The sequence below is a fragment of the Macrobrachium rosenbergii genome, chromosome 20 (genome assembly GCF_040412425.1).
Source record: "Macrobrachium rosenbergii isolate ZJJX-2024 chromosome 20, ASM4041242v1, whole genome shotgun sequence".
NCBI classification, from domain to species: Eukaryota; Metazoa; Arthropoda; class Malacostraca; order Decapoda; family Palaemonidae; genus Macrobrachium; species Macrobrachium rosenbergii.
Window position 1 is genome coordinate 45,708,065 of NC_089760.1, and position 18,712 is coordinate 45,726,776.

The 18,712-nt window shown below is 42.2% G+C and overlaps 1 long non-coding RNA gene across 1 annotated transcript; it reads left to right on the forward strand.

Annotated features, from left to right (window-relative positions):
- Nucleotides 1-5,709: 5,709 nt before the first annotated feature.
- LOC136849327 (uncharacterized) lies at nucleotides 5,710-11,104 on the forward strand. The gene is made up of 4 exons (XR_010856292.1): nucleotides 5,710-6,120; nucleotides 6,280-6,440; nucleotides 6,534-6,632; nucleotides 6,771-11,104. It is a non-coding gene; the product is annotated as an uncharacterized lncRNA (long non-coding RNA).
- Nucleotides 11,105-18,712: the final 7,608 nt, after the last annotated feature.

Genomic DNA, 18,712 nt, shown 5'->3' on the forward strand with positions numbered 1-18,712 from the left:
GTTAAGGATGGATGAGGAGGAGGGAGTGAAGAGGGCTTGGGAAGATATGGGCAAGTGTTAAGGATGGATGAGGAGGAGGGAGTGAAGAGGGCTTGGGAAGGTATGGGTAAGTGTTAAGGATGGATGAGGAGGAGGGAGTGAAGAGGGCTTGGGAAGATATGGGCAAGTGTTAAGGATGGATGAGGAGGAGGGAGTGAATAGGGCTTGGGAAGATATGGGCAAGTGTTGAGGATGGATGAGGAGGAGGGAGTGAAGAGGGCTTGGGAAGGTATGGGCAAGTGTTAAGGATGGATGAGGAGGAGGGAGTGAAGAGGGCTTGGGAAGGTATGGGCAAGTGTTAAGGATGGATGAGGAGGAGGGAGTGAAGAGGGCTTGGGAAGATATGGGCAAGTGTTAAGGATGGATGAGGAGGAGGGAGTGAAGAGGGCTTGGGAAGGTATGGGTAAGAGTTAAGGATGGATGAGGAGGAGGGAGTGAAGAGGGCTTGGGAAGGTATGGGCAAGAGTTAAGGATGGATGAGGAGGAGGGAGTGAAGAGGGCTTGGGAAGATATGGGCAAGTGTTAAGGATGGATGAGGGAGGAGGGAGTGAAGAGGGCTTGGGAAGGTATGGGCAAGAGTTAAGGATGGATGAGGAGGAGGGAGTGAAGAGGGCTTGGGAAGGTATGGGCAAGAGTTAAGGATGGATGAGGAGGACGGAGTGAAGAGGGCTTGGGAAGGTATGGGCAAGTGTTAAGGATGGATGAGAGGGCTTGGGAAGGTATGGGCAAGTGTTAAGGATGGATGAGGAGGAGGGAGTGAAGAGGGCTTGGGAAGGTATGGGCAAGAGTTAAGGATGGATGAGGAGGAGGGAGTGAAGAGGGCTTGGGAAGATATGGGCAAGTGTTAAGGATGGATGAGGAGGAGGGAGTTATGAGGGCTTGGGAAGGTATGGGCAAGTGTTAAGGATGGATGAGGAGGAGAGAGTGAAGAGGGCTTGGGAAGATATGGGCAAGTGTTAAGGATGGATGAGGAGGAGGGAGTGAAGAGGGCTTGGGAAGGTATGGGCAAGTGTTAAGGATGGATATGGAGGAGGGAGTGAAGAGGGCTTGGGAAGATATGGGCAAGTGTTAAGGATGGATGAGGAGGAGGGAGTGAAGAGGGCTTGGGAAGGTATGGGCAAGTGTTAAGGATGGATGAGGAGGAGGGACTGAAGAGGGCTTGGGAAGATATGGGCAAGTGTTAAGGATGGATGAGGAGGAGGGAGTGAATAGGGCTTGGGAAGATATGGGCAAGAGTTAAGGATGGATGAGGAAGAGGGAGTGAAGAGGGCTTGGGAAGATATGGGCAAGTTTTAAGGATGGATGAGGAGGAGGGGGTGAAGAGGGCTTGGAAGGTAAGGGCAAGTGTTAAGGATGGATGAGGAGGAGGGAGTGAAGAGGGCTTGGGAAGATATGGGCAAGTGTTAAGGATGGATGAGGAGGAGGGGGTGAAGAGGGCTTGGAAGGTATGGGCAAGTGTTAAGGATGGATGAGGAGGAGGGAGTGAAGAGGGCTTGGGAAGGTATGGGCAAGTGTTAAGGATGGATGAGGAGGAGGGAGTGAAGAGGGCTTGGGAAGGTAAGGGCAAGAGTTAAGGATGGATGAGGAGGAGGGAGTGAAGAGGGCTTGGGAAGATATGGGCAAGTGTTAAGGATGGATGAGGAGGAGGAGGGAGTGAAGAGGGCTTGGGAAGGTATGGGTAAGTGTTAAGGATGGATGAGGAGGAGAGAGTGAAGAGGGCTTGGGAAGATATGGGCAAGTGTTAAGGATGGATGAGGAGGAGGGAGTGAAGAGGGCTTGGGAAGATATGGGCAAGTGTTAAGGATGGATGAGGAGGAGGGAGTGAATTGGGCTTGGGAAGATATGGGCAAGTGTTAAGGATGGATGAGGAGGAGGGAGTGAAGAGGGCTTGGGAAGGTATGGGCAAGTGTTAAGGATGGATGAGGAGGAGGGAGTGAAGAGGGCTTGGGAAGGTATGGGCAAGTGTTAAGGATGGATGAAGAGGAGGGAGTGAAGAGGGCTTGGGAAGATATGGGCAAGTGTTAAGGATGGATGAGGAGGAGGGAGTGAAGAGGGCTTGGGAAGGTATGGGCAAGAGTTAAGGATGGATGAGGAGGAGGGAGTGAAGAGGGCTTGGGAAGGTATGGGCAAGAGTTAAGGATGGATGAGGAGGAGGGAGTGAAGAGGGCTTGGGAAGATATGGGCAAGTGTTAAGGATGGATGAGGAGGAGGGAGTGAAGAGGGCTTGGGAAGGTATGGGCAAGAGTTAAGGATGGATGAGGAGGAGGGAGTGAAGAGGGCTTGGGAAGGTATGGGCAAGAGTTAAGGATGGATGAGGAGGACGGAGTGAAGAGGGCTTGGGAAGGTATGGGCAAGTGTTAAGGATGGATGAGGAGGAGGGAGTGAAGAGGGCTTGGGAAGGTATGGGCAAGAGTTAAGGATGGATGAGGAGGAGGGAGTGAAGAGGGCTTGGGAAGATATGGGCAAGTGTTAAGGATGGATGAGGAGGAGGGAGTTATGAGGGCTTGGGAAGGTATGGGCAAGTGTTAAGGATGGATGAGGAGGAGAGAGATATGGGCAAGTGTTAAGGATGGATGAGGAGGAGGGAGTGAAGAGGGCTTGGGAAGGTATGGGCAAGTGTTAAGGATGGATGAGGAGGAGGGAGTGAAGAGGGCTTGGGAAGATATGGGCAAGTGTTAAGGATGGATGAGGAGGAGGGAGTGAAGAGGGCTTGGGAAGGTATGGGCAAGTGTTAAGGATGGATGAGGAGGAGGGAGTGAAGAGGGCTTGGGAAGATATGGGCAAGTGTTAAGGATGGATGAGGAGGAGGGAGTGAAGAGGGCTTGGGAAGGTATGGGCAAGAGTTAAGGATGGATGAGGAGGAGGGAGTGAAGAGGGCTTGGGAAGGTATGGGTAAGAGTTAAGGATGGATGAGGAGGAGGGAGTGAAGAGGGCTTGGGGAAGATATGGGCAAGTGTTAAGGATGGATGAGGAGGAGGGGAGTGAAGAGGGCTTGGGAAGGTATGGGCAAGAGTTAAGGATGGATGAGGAGGAGGGAGTGAAGAGGGCTTGGGAAGGTATGGGCAAGAGTTAAGGATGGATGAGGAGGAGGGAGTGAAGAGAGCTTGGGAAGGTATGGGCAAGTGTTAAGGATGGATGAGGAGGAGGGAGTGAAGAGGGCTTGGGAAGGTATGGGCAAGAGTTAAGGATGGATGAGGAGGAGGGAGTGAAGAGGGCTTGGGAAGATATGGGCAAGTGTTAAGGATGCATGAGGAGGAGGGAGTTAAGAGGGCTTGGGAAGGTATGGGCAAGTGTTAAGGATGGATGAGGAGGAGAGAGTGAAGAGGGCTTGGGAAGATATGGGCAAGTGTTAAGGATGGATGAGGAGGAGGGAGTGAAGAGGGCTTGGGAAGGTATGGGCAAGTGTTAAGGATGGATGAGGAGGAGGGAGTGAAGAGAGGGCTTGGGAAGATATGGGCAAGTGTTAAGGATGGATGAGGAGGATGGGAGGAGGGAGAGGGCTTGGGAAGGTATGGGCAAGTGTTAAGGATGGATGAGGAGGAGGGAGTGAAGAGGGCTTGGGAAGATATGGGCAAGTGTTAAGGATGGATGAGGAGGAGGGAGTGAAGAGGGCTTGGGAATATATGGGCAAGTGTTAAGGATGGATGAGGAGGAGGGAGTGAAGAGGGCTTGGGAAGAACCTGTTAGAGGAGGAAGATCGAGAGGGAGACAGAGAATTAGATGGCGAGATAAAGTGAAGGAAGATATGGAGAGAGAGAGAAGAGGTTTGGTGGAGGATGATGCCTTTGATAGAAGGCAGTGGAGAACCGACCCCTTACCGTAGGTATAACGGTGGGAAAGAAGAAGACGACTTTCACTTGGGATAGCCACCATAAAACAGCATCACGATTCCAATTATTATCATTCTATTATTATCATTACTATTGTTATTACTATTATGACTGGTACTATTATTACCATTATTATAATTAATGTTATTTTTATTATTGCGACAAATAATAAACTACCCATTTTGGAACTTGCAACCAGAAGTGGAATATAATTTCATTGTTAACATGCAAAGACTTAATAATATTGCATAAAATAAGTAACAGCATAAAATAAATAATGATAAGTCATATCCTTAACTTGAAACAAATTGACACTAAATCAAGAATGCAACTAAGAAATATGGACTATTCTCAAGTCAAAGATTTGCTAAATATTTAGTTTCGGTCTGTTAGATAAGACCATTTCAAATAATGGAGAAAGTTTATATTTAAGACAAATCCTGACATTAACTTTTACATACACCTTATCAGCAATTTCATACAACCTGACTTTGACACTATGTTCCTCTTGTTAATTTTCATAACATCAAAGAACACTCGTTTAGTAAGTCAAACTTACCTTACTGTTGTAATATTTCTCTCTGGATCCGGTTTTGGTTCATAAGAATTGAAATCCAGAAAAGAGATTATTATAAAAAAGTAAATATAATGCGGACACGTGTCGTGCTGTAAAAATAAATTAAAGCCCCGTTGTGCTTCGGAAATATACTGAAAACGTTTCCAGATAAACTCGTTTCCTCTTCTGGTGATTACAGCATGATACAACAAAAGAAGGAAAGAAAGTTGCACATGTTAATAGAAGAAACAATAAAAAGGAAGATAATAATCTTCTTCAGTCATTACTAAACTACTACTACTTCTTCTTCTTCGTTTAACGTGCTGTTTCCCATTTTTCATATGGGGTAAGCACGATGCCTTCTTTTTGAAGGACTTTGATTTGGCGTTGGGGTAGGCCGTAGCCTCGATCGGCTGCCCTGCCTGACATCGCTTAGACCCCGGTAGCACATGTATATATGTATCGTGCCAAAATCCCCAGCTCCCTTTCTCCCAACAGCGAGGAGACGTTGCCAGTCTAAAAACACAATTGTTATTATTCAACGACCTGACAATCTTGTCAAGGCTGGCTGCCGAATTAGATAATAGGATAAGAAACTGTGAAACTTGTAGTTTCCATAATTCAAGTTAAAATGATTATTATGATCTATCATACGTATCCATTCAAGCTTTCATAAGGATACAGTTCAATGCAGGAATTTACAAATCCCAATTAGGATCTGCATCATCTATAGTAACTTCAAAACATCGAGAACCTTATATCAGTTCTCCCCACGAGTCGAACGCACTTGATAAACTGAAGTATTAATCTTCCAAATATCTCTAAAATGTTCAACAAGCTCTCAAAACATTTGAGTTCAACAAGAGTATCAAAACATTTGAGTTCAACAAGAGTAGAGGGATTATCCTCAGATCGCTACATCTCTAAATGTTCCCCCCCCAACCCCTGCATCTGGATGAAGAGGGCGGCGAGGTTATGGTCAGCTACTTGGGCTAACAACTATTTGGCTCTGATCATAGACAGATAATTAATCTTGGTGGCAGTATTATGTATTTAGGTAAAATCTTATTACTGAACCATCCCAATCAGGTGTGCTTGCCTTTCTCTCTCTCTCTCTCTCTCTCTCTCTCTCTCTCTCTCTCTCTCTCTCTCTCTCTACACCCATTCGCTTATTTTTACTTTCCTTCACTACAATACATCTATAATTCTCCCCCTCTCTCTCTCTCTCTCTCTCTCTCTCTCTCTCTCTCTCTCTCTACAAAAAAAAACTGACTGACTTTAACCCTCGAAACAAACAGTCTATATCCTTTTCGTCCCTAACCCTTCAAAGAAAACTGGATAGCTTATTACTGACCTCTCGCAGACAGGTGTGTGCGTGATAACATCTTCCCTTTCAAGAAGAAGAAACGTTCCAAAAAGCAGATCAGAGTGATACGATCAATGCCTACCACTCCAACTCCCTGTACAGATATATACATACATACATACATACATACAGTCATACCATCTTTCCTCTGACCCTTGTCCCCTCCCCCAACCACCTCCTCCTCTCTCCAATACAATAAAAGGCTGTGAAGAAAGCTCGTCAAAGTCTTTAGGTTGTGCAGCAAGGCCCCGTAAGGTGTTCCAGTTGTGAGAAGTCCTTCGAGTTGTGAGAAGTCCAGGTGGAGAAGCGAGCTAGTTTCGTCTATAAAAGTGAGTACTTAAACAATTTATCCTTAATAATAATAATAATAATAATAATAATAATAATAATGAAAACGAATATAAAAATAATAACAATATCGATGAAACAATAACGGTGATGTATCTACTCCATTTTTTTATTAATAAATTATTCTTTTCCCTTTCCAGACACTTCATCGCCGAACCCTCCCTCTGGATGCCCTTGATGATGATGGTGACGCATTTAACAAGTCTTTGGAGGAACCCATGACATCCTACGCACACCGAACTGTCCAGATACCATGGATGATGATGACGATGCGTTAACAAGTCTTTGGGGAACGGTCCAGGTAAGTTCGAGTATTACCACGGTCCACGTACGCTGACATACTCCTGGAAAAAAAAATTATATTCACTAGTCCTCTTCTTCTTTTCCTTTCCAGATTCGCGCGATGACGGAGATCCTTTTGAAGAACTTTTCCGTAAACTGATGGCCCAGGATCTCCCGGAGGATCAAGCTCTGATTACGGCAACTGACCCAGGTGAGTTTAAGTCATATCCTGCATTTTATGTGCGCTGACCTTCTCTTAGACATTATAAATTCATTTTTGATGTACCATATTTTTTTCTTACCCCTTTCCACTATTTTCACTCGTCTCATTCTTTTTTTTCCTTTCCAGATGTTGACGACGACGGAGATCCTTTTGAAGAACTTTTCCGTGGACTAAAAACCCAGAATTCCACTGGGGATCAATCTGCCACGAGTGCTGACGAGCCAGAATTTTACCGGGAATCAATCTCCAGCGAATGAACTCGGAGATTCGGAAGCAGCGACGCAGCAGGGGGGGAGGGGAGGAGCGAGCCCAACATTAAACTCACACAGTATAAAAGTAATCAAATTATCAACATCATTTCTTATTCCGCACCCGTTGGTTCCCACGGAGATGTAAAGAGGGCGGTGCAATGTAGTGAAAGTAGAATGGTAGAGGACAGTATAAGTACATTTAAAAAATTCAATACATACTCGGGTAATATTTATCTGGCCCTCACTATTAGCGTTGAAAAACTGGTAACGGTCACTAAACACTCCATTAGTTCTCATTGAAAGGGTTAGAGCTCACGAATTATTCGATGTGGTCATTAATTACCTCCGCAGTGTGTTAGAAGAATGGCCCGCAGCGTTCGAGGGCTCAGGATGGGCCTAATCCACCCTAGAGAAATTAGCTGTAATTTATTCCCTCTGCGAGCTGGGTGACATTAAAAATTATACTGAATACCCTAAAGGAGTGCGAGGAGGTCACCAAAAATGTGAATAGACGCTCGGGACACAACTGTTTAATAACCTATCTCCAGGCATTGAAAGTCCTCGTCAAGAAACCTGGTGTACGCAATGACAGCCTCGCCTGAACATTGACAACCATGATTAGGAATGGGAAAATTAATATAAGGTACGATCCTGGGACGGAAATAAATTTATTAGCTCTTAAAAAAATTGAGAGGATGAATGACTTTAACTTTTACATCTATAAATTAAGCGAAATCCGCCCGGAATCAAGTAATAAAAAGTGGACGATTCACCTCGCTAGGGGAGGAGGCAACCCGACCAGTCGGCACCTCGTAACTCTCCTTCTCATTAATGATGAGCACGAAGTCCTTATCAAAGATTTAATGGCGTTCGTGAATTCATTTTGCAACAGTTCAATACCCAGATATAAAAAGATTGATAGCAGCTGTTATAACTGCCTGACGTTATTTTCTAGTCCTGAAATCCGGCAGCGTAACACCTGAGCATGCAGTGCGAAAACTACGGTGAAATACCCCGCCCTCGCTCAGTTCAAATACTTTAAGAAGTGCAGCTCTTCATAAGATCTCGCGTCGCATTCCTCGACCTTGAAGTTTATAACGTTAACCCAGGTGCGGATGGAGATCCGAGAATTAACACTACACAGAAAGTGTACGCTTACTGTTACGCGATCGTGGATGGCAGAACTGGGAAATATTGTAAGCATAGGTTAGGCCATGGAGATGACTGTGTTAATACACTGCTGCATTATTTAAAGAGGGACTGGGCTGAAATACGTGAGAATATCCCTGCGTATGAGATAAAGCGTTTAACGTGATCTGGTGACCTCGGCGTGAAAGTTGGACACCACGTGCACCAAATCCCTGAAGATAATTACGTAGCTGCACTATTGTAGAGAGTGTAATACTAGATTAATTAATAGACCGAAGACTTTAACGGTTCTAGTCCATAACCTCTCTCACGATATCTACCTCATTTTGAAGGAGTCCTGCCCGAAATTGGAGTCTAATATGCTGAAGAAGGATGGAGGGAAGTATTACTCGGTGCAAACAGGACGCGTTCAGTTCGTTGACAGCGGGAATATGATTAGAGTTTAGCCAGTCTATCCTCAGCCCACATTTCTCAAAATGGCTCCCTCGAAATTACACGCGTGTTACTATCCAGTTATCCAGATGAAGGTAAAAATCTAGTATTAAATACGAGGAAACAGTTCTACCCTTATGATACTTGACTGGCTATGAAATCTTCAACGAACCGGGAGTCCCTCCAATAGCTGGTTTCACTTCTAAGCTTTTGGGTGTAGAAATAATGGAAGAAGGTCTGGGAGGTGTTCAACTGTAAAACCCTGTTAGATTACAGTCTCCTCCACTTACTCTTGGATGTAGGTTTACTCGCGGATATTTGCATGTCATGGAGAAACACAGCATTTGAACAGTTCGGACTAGATCCCGTGCACTATCTAACTTCCACTTCCCTCTCCTTGGATGTCTTTTTGTACTCTTCTAAGGTGCGTTTCCCGCTCATCAGCGATGAGAGTTATATCAATGAATTAAATCCAATATCAGGAGAGGGTTTTGTAGTTTAGTGCATCGCCTCGAACCCGCACGTTGATCCACCATTCAACAAAGATGATAAACAAACTTATATACAGTACTTTACGTGGATTTCACATCATTATATCCAACAGTCATGAGCAGGTATAAAATGCCGTTAGCTATAACAACAGAGCTCACACCTCCTGAATTAGACGAGTTCGTCGGAAGGGATATTACCACAGCAGATTCACAAGGGGAATACGGTTATTTTATCCTATGCAACACCGAGACAGTGAGGGATGATGTGGTGTTAGATACTGATGCCTTCCCACTTGCATTACATCACTTGAACGTAGGAGAGGAACATAGGTCCCAATACACGAGAGATCTGTTGAGCAAATTTAAAGTCAAACTTCTAAGAAATAACGTTAAACTCGTAGGTACACATCTACTGATGAAGAATCACTTCATCTGCCTCCCGCTATTACAGACTCTCATCAAGCTAGGTCTGGAAATAAAGTATAGAGAAAGTTATAAATTAGGCAGGAGTTCTATCTTAGACACTACATAACTGAGAACGCCGCTCTTAGAGCTAAGGAAAGTGACCCAGATAAGAAAAATACAATTAAAATCCTCATGAATGGGCTTTTCGGTGTCACAATAAAGAATTCTCCAAATTACGCTAATAGGAGCGTTGTAGTGTCAAATGAATATAGCCTGCTCAGAAATGTGTCCAAACACACTTATAAATCATTTGAAATGATAAACGAGGAACGATTCATCGTTAATTGCAGCCGCGAGACCCTGCAGGTAGGCTACCCGATTTATATCGGATTTAGCATGCTAGATCTTGCCAAAAACATTACGTATGAATTTTATTATAACGTGCTGCGAGCTCGTTACGGGGACAGAGTACAGCTTCTCTATACGGATACTGACGGTTTTTTTTTTTTTTTTTTTTTTTTAAACTGATGACCTTACTTGCGAGTTGAAAGGACCGCTACACCAGCATCTAGATTTCAGCAATTTCCTTAAAACTCCTCCACTATACGACTCGACCCGGAAAGGAGATCTCGGTTTAATAAAAACTGAAACGGTGGCAGAACATATCAGGGAATTCATCGGGGTAAAGTCCAAAGTATACTCGTACGTGACTGAAACTAGCCGATGTAACACTTTGAAAGACGTACAAAGAGTAAAGCAGAAAACTATACATCACGAACAGTATAAAGAAGTCATCGATAAAAACGAGAACACCTCTACAGAGTTGTACAATAGACAATGTCAAAGGGATGGTGTTTCTAATAAAAAAAATATTTTTATGCCTGTTAGAAAATAAAAGATACTCTATTAACTCGTATAATTCCTACGCATACGGCCACCCTGAAATGAAGTGATATGGAGAGGAGCGGACGAGGCGACTTTATGACATCCATGGGTGGCGAACAGGGGGAGAAGGTGGGGTTGGAGGAAGAGGAGGGGGAGGAACCGAGGGAGGAGAAGGGGGACGAGAGGGAGGAGGTGGGTAATTCAGTCGATGGGGTTTTGGAATTTTCAGGACCAACTACTCGCTGAAGACGGGGTGATCTCGACAAGATAATAGAGAGAGATTGAGGAAAGGTAGAGGACCTTCTTCTTCTTCTTCTTCCATCCCCTCAACCTGTCTCAGGTCCACTACGCCTCTCAGTCCCTTGTGTTTCACCCCCTCGCAGTTACCTACAAGAAAAGGCGAATAGCAAAACGGGTTCCGTTAGAAAAAAACGCTGCGCGTTTCTCTTGACCGGAGCGGGTGCAGATGAGAGTGACGGAGATGTTGATAATGATGATGTTAGTGAAATCGATACAGATTACGAAGAGCTTATGAATGAATGAAGGTTTCATTGATAACTCTTCGTATAAGTAAATAAGATGAACTGTCTCGTAACTCGTTATTATTGTATTTGTAAATGACTGTAATTGTATATCATTATTTGGTGCTGAACATTTCTTGTCAAGGAAGATAATCATGTATGTGAATATGGTCATGCACCTCAATTTATTCTTTTGTAGCGATTATTCTGTGTAAATAAAGTATTGTTAACATTTTTTTCTCTTCATACCTGTGTGTATTATAATAAACACATGTGTGAACACTGTCTAGGCTCTAACGATGTAGTATCATCAAAACCATCGAGATGGAAGCAACTCCTCTCTCCGGAGAGGCGATAGATCTATATATAACCAAACCCATCCCGAATTGTCGAGAAATTTCACACCATACTTTACTGAGGGGTAAATGAACATCCCCTGCAGAAGCATCTGTCTATAGGTTACTAAAGAAATATTAAACCCTTTTGAATATACGGATCGAGGGATAATTGACAAAGGTTTGTTGCACGTTCTTGACGACTGCTATTTAGAAGCGAGTGACAATAAGTACGTTACAGAAGCGTTTACCGTTGGACAGCATTCGCCCATCTCCGTCATGTTCATAACGCAAAATTTACTCCATTCCAGTAAATTCAGCAGAAGCATCAGCCTCACCTGCTCCCATTACAGTCTAATGAAGAATAGGGATATCGGCCAAACTGAAACTTTGGGACGTCAATTATTCGGACGTCGAAAGGGCAGTGATTTCTCCGAAATATATAAGAAGTCTATCTCGTAGTCAGTACGGTTATTTACTGGTGGACCTCGCAGCTAGCACGCCTGACGTCTTACAGCTTAGGGCCAATATAACAGGTGAAATTGAAAAAGCAGCTGCGGATACTTAAGAAGTTATATGAAAATGTCAAATACCCTGGCAGTTTCAGTGGTATAAATACGTTATTCAGAAATGTGAGAAATCTCTAGAAAATACAACCTGGGACGATATTCGAGATTTCTTACAATCTTCGTATATTTTACATAAAGTCACTCTGAAAAAATTCCCAGGAGGAAAATTGTATTTCCGAAACCCAGAGTCATCGTCAGCAGTGATCTAGCCGACATGTCTAAACCCGCACCTTATAACAAGGGTTGTAAATATCTTTTAATAGTTATCGACCAGTGTTGGAGATACAGATTATTCCTATAAAGAAGAATGGAGTGACCGTGCAACGAGTTTTAAAGAAAAATCTTGAATCAGAAGCTTTTTCGGGGGTATCTTGATTGAATGCGGATGACGGTGAATTCTATAACGGACAGGTAAGGAAGGGAATACCTGAAGAATAGAAATTTAAAATGATACAGTGTACGCTCGAGAGAGGTTAAAGCAGCGATAGCTGAAAGAGTCATCAGAACACTTAAAAGTAAAATATATAAATCCTGACTCATAACAATACAATGCAGTACATTAATGCATTGCAAGATCTAGTTAACGTTATAGTAACTCACCGCATAGAGGACTGGGAGACGGTCAATGCCTGAGTCGTGTTCATGCGTTACTGGATAGCGAGGATATAAACCGTCAGTTTTTCAGGGTGTATAAAAACAGCTTACCGCGGACAGAACCCGTCAGTTCTTTCTTAAAGATTGGTACTGTAGTATGTACTGTATAGCGGATGAGAAATAGTATGCCTTCTGGAAGGAATGCACCGTGCAGAACACTTACGAACTTTTTAAAGTAAGAAAAGTTGATAGAAAGCCGAATCCTACTGTATACTATTTAGAGGATCTACAAGGGGAAGCCATTAAAGGATTATTTTATAGAGAAGAGTTAATCCCTGCTAGCCTACTGGAGATTTATGATACTGATATTTTAAAGAGAAGGAGGAGAGGTAATAGAACGCGGCAATGAGCGAAATGGAGGGGGTACCCGAAACTCTTTAATTCCTGGCTGGACAGGTCTCAGATTACTCGGGTATGATCCACCCCCATAAAAGAGCGTTGGTATAAAAAATAAGACTTCAACCTATTTATATAATGACTTTCATCTCCAGACAGGAATAAAGTTATTCCTGTATTAGGAGGGGGAATTATTACTACTATCCGAAACCTGTAGAAACCTCCTTCGAGGAAACCTGACGCGGGATGAAAATCACGTGAGAAAACTCAGACGGTGTACGAGGGGGAGATGTGAAGTCTCCTTGAAGAAGACTCCGTTACAAAAGAAGAAAGAAATACTTAAGGGTAGAAGAGTGGTGCCATTTTATCCATATCACTTCCCATAGCGCTGAGGGATGAAGAGCGAATCTGTTTAAATAATATGAAGGAATTTTATCTACTCCCAAGAGTTACTTACGAAAGGCTGACGAAGGAAAGAGGGGGAGGGAGACTGGAAGAAGTCAGTGATAGTAGTAGTAGTAGTAGTAGTAGTAGTAGTAGTAGTAGTAGTAGCAAGTTGGATGCAGAGGGTGAAGTTCAAACGCCAATTCCCTCAACACTTACAAAGCAAGAAATACACGTAAGTTGCAGCGAAGGTCAAATCCGTTGCACCTCCTCCTCCTATCAGTAAAGCGAAGGGGGATGCGATACCTTTAAATACAATTAAGCAGCGTATCACTCAGGAGCGGGGAAACCCATCCCTAAGTAATATCTTTCCTATACTATTTAATGAGACTCATATCCCTTACGTGGCCGGTATAATCAACCATCTATGGGACTCTGGATCGGTCAAGTGGGATCCCGAAGGAAATTAATTTTATCATTGCTCTTAACGGGTTGAACGTTCTAAAAGTTATAGAAGAATTTTTAGGAAATAGAGAAACTAATACAATCAATATCCAGGATTATCAATACTTGATTAACATAGCGGGTATCAAGGGGTGGATGATAAGAAATAACGTGTTAAAAAAAAGTTAAATATTTGGCACGGACATAACGAGGAGAGTGGTAGAAAGCACGTCACGCTTTTCCTATTAGAAGGTTTAAGCCCTGTACCCTGTTATAACGTGAGGAAAATGTCAAAGTGGAAAGACGGTCGGCGCTTGTTCTCTCGGTTCCAGGTAGACAAGTAAGGGCAAGAGCGCGAAGGGAGGTGTCTGGTATGCGCGTCAACGCACTTGTTTCAGCATGACAGGACGTGGGCTAGTGAGTGTGACTATATACTTGTATACGGCAGTCAGCAGACAGGAGGACGTTACGGGCTGCTCCAGGAGCAAGAGCCCGTGCCAGCACAAGGCTGGCTTAATCTTAAACAACAACAACGACAGGAGCATAGAAGGGGACAGAACGTCATTCAACTCTGACGGGAAGGAGTGAGACAGAGTGCGTGTAGCTATCATTTAAGATGGAAGGAGGATCATAGTGTAAACTCGTTTTCGGTTCCTTGTCCGAACCCCCACTGAAGATGAGGTCAACTTGCCTGGTTACTGCCACGAGTTCTGTAACGTGTCAGAATTATAAGGTAGCGAAAGACATTACCGAGATATACCCTTACGGAGACGTTGCGGGATTCAGGTATTCCTAACCAGGGGCGAGTTATGCCGCTGCCAGAAACCGGAATGAGGAAGATACGGTTACATTAAATCCACCGCCGGTGCCCGCCGCAAGAGAGAAAACGCAGGAAGTACAGTACATCTGCCACTAATTGCTACACTGGTAAGGCAATACGGCATCGGTAAATCCGTGGAATCGAATGAATACGCACAGTGCAGCATTAAATACTGTCAAGAGAAAGAACACGTGGAAAAGCTTTGTAAGGATACGGAAGATCAGTGAAGAAGTTAAAAGATGATTTTTTTTTTTTTTTTTTAGCTGATAGGTAAGAAGAGTAAGGACAGTTAGCTAGCTAACCATGGTAGGGAATAGTTTAGAAAGTTAAATATTAGTAAGGGTAATGTCAAGTGTGGTTTATCCACAATTTTATTTAGGTAAGGGTACAATTTTTCTAATATTAACATAATACAATAACAATTTTACATTATAATAACATGGTGAATTGTACATATTGCATATTTTGAATTTTATTTCTTATTAGTATAATCATATTTAAAACAAAATAAAATAAAAAATAAGTTCCAATTTCCTCATTTCAACCTTGATGTTAATTATCATAATGATTTTGCATGATACCTACATAGTAAATTCTAAATATTACTTTTTCACAAGGCTTTTCTTAATAATATAATGGCTGAGGTTCATCACGATGAATATATGAAGATACTCTTCTCCACCATCTGTGGTCTGTGTTGTTTGGGTGGTTTCTCTCTTCTGCTACGGATTCTTCTGTTAATTCACTGTTGTATTGATCTTGTTTGCTCCATATGTTGGTTGCCAGTCTTTGATTAATTGGTTCTACTTTGTATTTTTTGTGTATGTGTTCTATATTCAGATCGTCATCTTCTTGATTGTTTTATTTTGGAATTTTTGTAATGCACTTATATTGGAAGTCGATGCTAAACACGTGGGTATTGGTGGATATTCCATTATTGGTCTGATTAGGCTTTTGTAGAAATGGATTTTGATGCAAGAACCCCAGCCTGAATTTAAACAAATTGACAAGAAAGGGAAACAAAATGACACCACTAAGTCAAAAGATAATAAACCAAACCTGTCAAGACCACAGTCTTTTCCAAATCATCTCTTGATAATACTCATAAACAAAAGAGTAAATTAGAAGGCTCCATCCAAAGGGCCCTCCACCAAGCCCAAAAAATAGTTTTCACGTCAATACTACATTGGAACTGTAAAGGTCATAGGGCTCGAAGTGAAGAGCTGAAGGTACTGCTCCATGACCATAGCCGAGGTATTGTGTGTCTCCAGGAAACTAAGCTTGGAAGCACACAATATAATCCTGGGCCAAGTTACCACATATATAATTCTCCATCTATCTTCCTCCTGATTTGGATTTCACTTACAATGATATTCATTTACTGATCAATCAGCTTCCTACTCCTTTCCTCCTCCTTGGTGATTTTAATGCTCACAACCCCATATGGGGTGGGAACACGACAGATACCAAGAGTAGGATGTTGGAGGGTATTATGGATGATCATAATATCACTATACCATAACATCTACTCCAGTACTTATTTGGCTATCGATCTGAGTTTTTGCTCATCTAGTGTTCACATTGATTATGAAAGGTCAGTAAATGAATATCCAAAAGGGAGTAACCACTTCCCAATTCACATAAAATCAGTTAAGAATCAGCCATCTGAATCACCTCCCAAATGGAAGGTAGATGAAGCAGACTGGAAGAAATTTAGTGAGTCTCTTCTCATGGACAAGAATGTAAAATCGTTTCCATCCATCTCAGAGGTATATAATTACTTTCATGACACCACCATCAACATTGCAATTGCCCCTGTTCCAACAACAAAAGGGAAGCCCTCTAGACCAGCAGTTCCTTGGTGGAACACAACCTGCAGCAGTATGAGAAAGTTCATTAGAAAATGCTACAACAGTATACGAGGAGTGGAACTGCCCAAGCCAAAGTTATTTATCAACGTGGCGGGGCCAAGCAAAATAAATATATTAAAAAAGCAAAAAGAGAGTCTTGGATGTACTACATTAATGGTGACCTAATCAACCAACCAGAGAGGGGCGCAGAAAAATTAGGAGAACATTTCTCGAGAACATCAAGAAATGCCCATTTCTCTTGATTTAAGTGAAAATAGTTTTGAACCATATAATGCAAAATTTTCAGTGCAGGAACTCAAAGATGACTTGCAGAATACCTAACCATCAGCCCTGGTGAAGATAAAATACTTTAAGAAATACTGAAACATCTCCCAGAAAAGTCAAAGAAATTTCCTTTAGATACAATAAATGAAATCTGGGAAACTGGTATTATTCCTAAGAGCTGGAAATTATCATTAATCTTCCTTATGAAGAAACCAATCAAGGATCCTGCTTTACCCAGCAGCTACCGACCAATAGCTCTCACCAGTTGTGTTTGTAAGCTGATGGAAAAGATTAACACCAGACTTGTATGGCACTTAGAAACAAATAAACTGCTCTCTCCATTCCAGTTTGGTTTTAGGAAAGCTACAGTATATCTACTTTAGATCCCTTGCTCAGGCTCTCAAACCAAATACAACAAGATTTGCTAAACAGGGCCAAACAATAGGAGTTTTTTATTTGGAAAAGGCATATGACACCACATGGCAATATGATATTATAAAAAAGTTGTATAAGATGGGCATTAAAGGAAAAATGCTCAGATTTATAAATTCGTTTTTATCAGAAAGATATAAAGGTAAGAGTTTGGAATCATGTATCATGACCTTTCTTACAAGAAGAGAGAGTTCCTCAGGGTAGTGTCCTTAGTGTCACCCGCTTTGCTATTGTCATTAATGAAGTCAGAAAAGATATCATCACAGCAAAAGTCTCTCTATTTGTAGATGATTTGGCTCTGTACTGCATAGGATATAATGCCGTATCTATTAGCAGGTTCAGGCAGAGCCATCTATATAGTAAGCAAGTGGGTTAATGAGCAAGGATTTCGATTTTCCGAATCTAAAACTGTCGCTGTTTGGTTCTGCAGACGCCGAACTAAGGCAACCACTCCAACTCTTACCTTAAATGGAATTATTTTACCTTACTCTACTGAAGTAAAATTTTTATGAATGGTCTTTGATGAAAAGCTCACTTGGAATAATCATATTGACCAGTTAAAAGTGAAAGAGAAGAGATCACTAAATATTTTAAAAGTAGTATCTAATTTTAATTGGGATGCTGATAAGAAATCGTTGTTAAGGCTTTATAATACAGTATGTTTATACAAGTTAGACTATGGCTGCCAAGTATACCTATCTGCTTCAAAGACTAAACTTAAGGAATTGGATGCTGTGCATAATATGGGGCTAAGGATCTGCACTGGCACTTTTAGAACTTCACCCATTGAAAGTATTTATGTAGACTCCCATCAGCAACCACTAGACTTAAGGAGGCATGAGCTAGGTCTGAGACACACCATGTGGCTGAAAAGCTCAAAGGAGAATCCTTCTTTTGAAATCTTAAAACAGTGTAACTCAAGTCTTTTTGGATCTAGATCCTCAATACCATTTCAAATCAGACAGCTGGGTGAACTGGAAGATGAAAGCATAAAAACGCATAAGATCCTACATGTTAAACATCCTGCTATCCCTCCATGGTTCATTCCAGTAATAAACGTCTGCATTACTGAGACAAAGAAGAAAGATCGTCCAGAAGAAGAAGCCAGAAACAAGCTTTTGGAGCATGGTGAGAGGCATATAAATGACAGGAAAATCTATACTGACAGATCAATATCGGAAGATGGAGTAGGATGTGCAGTGGTGTGTTAGGGAGAATCTTACATAAAATAGTTATCAGACTTCTACCCTACCCATCCCTTGATTCGAAAGGCTCAGGAGTGGCTTTTTTATCTTTCTGTTCGCCACAAATCAGTAAAGTTTTGTTGGATTCCTGGGCACACTGGTCTAGAAGGGAACGAACTGGCTGATAGTAAAGCAAAGGCTGCTGCAAGATGTGATTTCTTATTTAATATGGTACCACATTTGGATATGCATCCAGTTATCAGACGATACATTCGTACAAAATGGCAGCAGAGATGGACTTCCCCCATTTTATCCACAAATAGGAAGTACAGAAACATTATAAAAGTATCGATTTTTGGAGTTTGAGTTTTAATCGTAACAGAAGATTTGAGATCATCCTAACACGGCTTCCTTCACAGCTACATTTTAGAGGGAGCCAGTGCCCCAGTTTGTGCTCACTGTGGTGGTCAGCTATCCATTGAACACATGCTGGTGCACTGTCCTAAATGTAATCGCTTTAAGGCACAGTACTTACCAAATTATGCTGTTAAGTTATCTAAATCATTCATTCTTGTGAGATCTGACATTACTACATACGATATTTCAACAATTGTTATCATTACATAGAACACATGATAAGT